Genomic DNA, 6,000 nt, shown 5'->3' with positions numbered 1-6,000 from the left:
AAAGGGTGTGGGATAGGAGTTGGTTTTATAGGTTGTGGGGAAGGCAGTGGAAAGTTACAGGAGTTACAGTTTAGGGTGGTCTTTTGCAAGCTGGGAGGGGAGCATAGGTTTGGAAGCGGGGAGGGGGTCATAGGGTGTGAAGTCACGAGGTTAGCCAAGGTTGGTTACAAAGTCCAATGGCCTTATCAATTGAGGCAGGAATAAGGAATAGAGAATGTCTGAAATATAAGTAGGCCTCACAGGCGTTGATCATTTCTTCCCCTTTTCATGGTCTTCCAGTTACTTCAGATTTTCCATAAACTCATCTGGAGTGTTTGTGCAGGTCACAGAGGCTAACATGGAGTCCATGGGGCCATCAGTCAGCCTAAAAGAGCTTACAGGGTCCCTGACAGAAAAGGAAAAGGAGGTAGAGTGGCATTTGGTGGCAAGAGAGGCTCACTGGGACTTGGATCCTCTAAGTCACGTGAATTCCCCCAAACCAATTCTTCTAGGCTGACTTCTTTCTGATCAATGCTATAACTTTGGCAATAGCCTGATGAGGCTGTGAACGCAACTAATGTTTTCATTCAACATACAGCAGAATGAAGCTTTGAGTGTTAGGAAGCAGCAGGGAATACCAAGCTGGTCATCAATTCTGAGTAGGAAACTGGAGCAGGGAGATAAAGTCAGTAGGACTGAGAGCCAGTCACATGCAGGAACAGATTTGAGAGCACCATTCTGGAGGAGTCAAGTGAAGGCAGGAAGTCAGATGAAGTGGGCTGTGATCCTGATATGTACTTTTTTTTTTTGAGACAGAGTCTTGCTCTGTCACCCAGACTGGAGTGCAGTGTCATGATCTCGGCTCACTGCAACCTCTGCCTCCTGGGTTCGAGTGATTCTCCTGCCTCAGTCTCCTCAGTAGCTGGGAGTACAGGCATGCACCACCACACCCAGCTAATTTTTTGTATATTTAGTAGAGATGAGGTTTTGCAATGTTGGCCAGGCTGGACTCGAACTCCTGATCTCAAGTGATCCACCTGCCTAAGCCTCCCAAACTGCTGAGATTACAGGCATGAGCCATTGTACCAAGACCGGACTTTTCTTAGGCGTCAGCCTTCTGGGAGTTTGGGCAGCCTGCCCCTCCTAAGGAAGGCTTAGGGTCGGTGTGAAACATGAAAGAGTTCCCATGGTAGAAAGGGAGCAGTTTGTGAGTGGTACGTTCCCAACTGACCTGTACAAAACTAAAAAGAAAATGTTTTAGCCACATTTAGGTCATATAAATGGGGGAGAAACAGAATTCTTCACTAGGATTAGAGCAACAACCTTCCTGCTGGGTGTCCATGCCTTCAAGCTCATTCTCTCTAATCCATCCTCCACTTAGCAGCCAGAGAAATCATTCTAAAACCTCCAATTACTTCCTGCTGCCTTCAGGACAAAGCCCACATTCTAGAACTGGACTTTGAAGGCTCTACATGCCCTGGAGCTGCACAGAACCTAAATTTGCAAACTGTATTTAATTTTCCCTGTGTAAAAAGTGAGATGAATATGGGGAGGAACAGAAAAAGGGAGAGGAGCTTGGAAGGTGGGGAAAGGAGACTTCTAGGTCAAAGAGAGATAGAGAGAAAGGATACTACTGCTAATAAGAAATCCTTGATGGAAGAACAGATCAAGGATTTTCAGAATAGCCATGTCCAAGGAGCAATTTATTTATTTATTTATTTATTTATTTATTTATTTAGAGATAAAGTCTCACTCTGTTGCCCAGGTTGGAATGCAGGGGTGCGATCTAGGCTCACTGCAGCCTCTGCCTCCTGGGTTCAAGCGATTCTCCTGCCTCAGCTGCCCAAGTAGCTGGGATTATAGGCACACACCACAACGCCCAGCTAATTTTGTTTGTTTTTTTTCTTTCAGTGGAGACAGGTTTTGCCATGTTGTCCAGGCTGGTCTCAAACTGCTGGCCTCACGAAATCCACCTGCAGGCCTCTCAAAGTGCTGGGATTATGGGCTGGGATCACGGCCGTGAGCCACCACCCCAGCCAGGAGCAATTGTAAAGTTGTTTGTTGTGCACTGTAGAATAGCATTGTAGCCCCTCCCTCACAATTCATAAACTCAACAAAGCTTAGAAGCACTTTTACTTCCCCACTTTCTTCTTTCACACCCCTACTCCTAGGCTTTGAGATAATTTGGAATTTTAGCCAAGGCTATTAAATTTTTCTCCATAATAAGTCTCATCTGATTTTTATATTCTCATTATTCCACATCACGTTGGCATCTATTTAGAGTATGACAATTACAAGATCATTATTCACCACTGTTTTCTTGTATTCTTTGTCTTTCCCTGTTGCTGAGTTAAAAAAAAAAAAAAAAAAAACACTATTATTTTAGGCTGGGCACAGTGGCTCACACCTGTAATCCCAACCCCTTAAGAGGCTGAGACAGTCTGATCACCTGAGGTTAGGAGTTCAAAACCAGCCTGATCAACATGGTGAAAACCCATCTCTACTAAAAATATGAAGATGAGCTAGATGTGGTGGTGCATGCCTGTAATCCCAGCTACCTGGAGGCCGAGGCAGGAGAATCGCTTGAACCTGGGAGGTATAGGTTTCAGTGAGCCAAGATCATGCCAGTGCACTCCAGCCTGGGTGACAGAGTGGGACTCCATCTCAAAAAGAATTTATTTTACATTGACAAATAATAATTGTATATATTCTGGGATATATAGTGATGTTTTGATACATATATTGTAAAGTGATCAAATCAGGGTAATTAGCATATCCATCCTCTCAAACATTTATCATTTCTTCATATTGGGAACATTTAATATCCTCCTTCTAGCTATTTGAAACTGTGTAATAGATTGTCATTAGCTAGAGGGACCCTACAGAACACTAGAACTATAGGGATTGTGGATCCTATACCACACTAGAACTTGTTTCTCTTATCTAGCTGGAATTTTGCATCCTTATTTTCTTTAGTACTTTCTTGACTAATTTCCTGAGATTGAGTACATGGGTAGTATACTTTCTGAGGTCCTACATGCCCCAAAATACCTTATTTTTGCCCTCATATAATAAGATTTTGGCTGGATATAAGATTTTCCTATCATATTTCCCCCCAGTAACCTTCAGTCTTGCTAATAATCCAATGATGGTCTAATTCCCTTTCCTTTGTCAATAACTTGTTCTTTCTGGCTGATGACCATTAAATTTATCCTTGGGGTTAAGAAACTTAACCCTATTTAATTTTTCCCCATTTTCTTCTTTTAGGACAGTTTACTGCAAATGTGTCTTCTCATTTTACCCACCTGGGACTACGGAAGTCATTTAAATCTAAAGAAGCAAGTCTTTGGTTTTCTTCCATCTCTTCCTTTTTCCTTCTGAAAATCCTATTATTAAGCAATTAAGTCTTCACCTAAATGGTCCTCTGTCTTGTATCTGTGTATTTCTCTTAGTATTTAGTATATTTTGTTTTGTTTTACTCTTGGTTACAGGGTTTCTACTAAACACTAATTTGATTTTCAGAAGTAATATTCTCTCTCATTTCTACATTGAATTTCTAAATTTAGAAACAATACTTTTTAGTTCCATAATTTCATTTTTTATGCTCTAATTGTATCTTCTTAAACATCCTAATTGTTTCTCCCCCTCATTAGGTTTTAACTGAAGTTTACTTCTCTTTCTCTTATTCATTCTGCCTCTATGTTAGCCATATTTTCTGGTCATGCATTTTGGTCTATCTCCAGGAAATTGTACGTTTCCTTTGCAAGTCAGCTGTTGGATTTCTTCAAGCCATAGTGAACTGACTGCCACTGGATGGGCCAGCAGTAATGAGGCAGGCAGCTGGGACTTTCTGTTGAGGTTTCTCGGGGTATAGTCTCTATTCTCAGATGCAAGAAGTGAAACCTTTTTTCTAGTGCCACTGACATCAGTGGAATTTATCAGTTTCACCCAGCGATGGTCACATCAAGGGAGTAAGGCAGCCAGATTTGGATCCCCATCTCTAGATACCAAACTATGAGCTCTGAGCTCTGTCTGGATCTTCATTTGGTGGTCGAATCGTCCTAGCTGGGAGGGACTGAAAATCAAAAGTGATCAGCCAATACAGGTTGTCACTTTCCCAGAATTTCCCAAGGATGGGCGAGTACAGCACTGTTGGCCCGAATCAGTGGGAGTCTGTGGGACAGTGCTTCCTATCTCCACTCGGCAGCTTTGGCTCAGTCTCAGCGGTACTCCTCCATACATTTTTTGCCCCTTGGGCTAATCCATTAAAATAAAGTAGAAATTTTAAGTTCCAGACACCCTAGTGACAAAATTCAAAATCCTAGTTTTTAGGAGAAAAAATATGAAGAGAAAACCTTCTGCTAACTTTTCGACATTTTCCTCTGCCTGACTTTCTCTGTCTGGTACTAGATCTCTTACTTGTGAATCAACAACTGCTGTTCCATGTGATCTGGCCTTCAATCCCAGCACTTTGGGAGGCCAGCAGGCAGATTGCTCGAGGCAAGTAGCATGAGACCAGCCTGAACAACATGGCAAAACTGATCTCTACTGAAAAAATATGTATATACAAAAATTAGCTGTGCGTTGTGGTGCGTGCCTGTAATCCCAACTACTTGGGAGGCTGAGGCAGGAGAATCACTTGAACCCAGGAGGCAGAGTTTGCAGTGAGTCGAGATCACACCCCTGCACTCCAGCCTAGGCAACAGGGTGAGACGCTATCTCAAAAAAAAAAAAAAAAAAAAAAATCCTGTGTGTTGTAACTTCTGGTGATTACCCTTCTATTAGGTTCTATTATGCTTTGCTTAGAAATCAACAGAGTGACATCCTAGGGTCTGAGCCTCAACCCTCCAGCCCACAAGGCTCCCACCTCCACTCCACCATCCTTGGCTTGTAGACCATAGACCATGCATCCTCCTGGGGACAAACCGCTACTGAGATATTCCTGGAAAAGTGGCTGGAAGTGCCTGCATCAGAACCTCAGGAAAACTAATAAAGTTGCAGAGTCCTTGCTTTCCTCACGTGGGAGTAGGGCATTGCTGCTGACATTTAAGACGATTCTGATTCATGCTACAGTTTGACAACCTACAAAGCCCACACTCTCTACAAAGAAAACTCTCTTCCACATGGCCAGTTCTAGAGAGACCTAAGCACCTATGTGCTCATTACTCTCAGTGCCCAGAAAAGAGAACACCCAGGAAATTGTCTTTGATTTATATAGAACCAGTCGTCCACTAAATGAATAACAGCTGGAAGCATTCCAACTGGGTAAAACCCCTTGGATGTGGCCTATGATGTGGGGGTATCTGATTCCAGGTTGTATGTACAATGCTCTGCTACAGACACTTTAGCTTTCAGGTTTTGTGGGCTATTCTTATAGGAACACAGGTCTATGCAAAGAGGTCTTGCAGCTGCTTCCTAAGCTTTGCACATCAATCCATTGGCGTTAACATTCTGAACAATATTATATATTGTCAGAATGGCTACAAAAGCACTATTTATAATAGTTCAAATAAATCAGATTGATTTTTCTCCTCAAACACTAGAATATTTACTCTGAATCATCAAGGACAAAAAGTAAATTCTTGGGATTTCCAGCTTTCTGGAATCCCCTCCCACATAGTGGGAGCTAAAAAAAAATAAATGAAATTAAAAAGGCAATTCTCCTCAAAAAGATCATGCAACCCTCTCCACAAGAGGATAAACAATTCTTCAAGTATTGAGGAAAGAAAAGTGAATTTGGACCAGGTATGGTGGCTCACACCTGTAATCCCAGCACTTTTGGAGGCCAAGGAGGAAGACCTCACTTGAGGTCATGAGTTCGAGACCAGCCTGGGCAATATGGTGAAACCCCATCTCAACTAAAAATACAAATATTAGCTGGGTGTGGTGGTGGGTGCCTGTAATCCCAGCTACTCGGGAGGCTGAGGCAGGAGAATCACTTGAACCTGGGAGGCGGAGGCTGCAGTGAGCCGAGATCCGAGATCCCACCTCTGCACTCCAGCTTGGGCAACAGAGTGAGAT

This window comes from Callithrix jacchus, chromosome 1, assembly GCF_049354715.1.
Source record: "Callithrix jacchus isolate 240 chromosome 1, calJac240_pri, whole genome shotgun sequence".
Taxonomy (NCBI): Eukaryota; Metazoa; Chordata; class Mammalia; order Primates; family Cebidae; genus Callithrix; species Callithrix jacchus.
Note: the sequence above shows the minus strand (reverse complement) of the source record.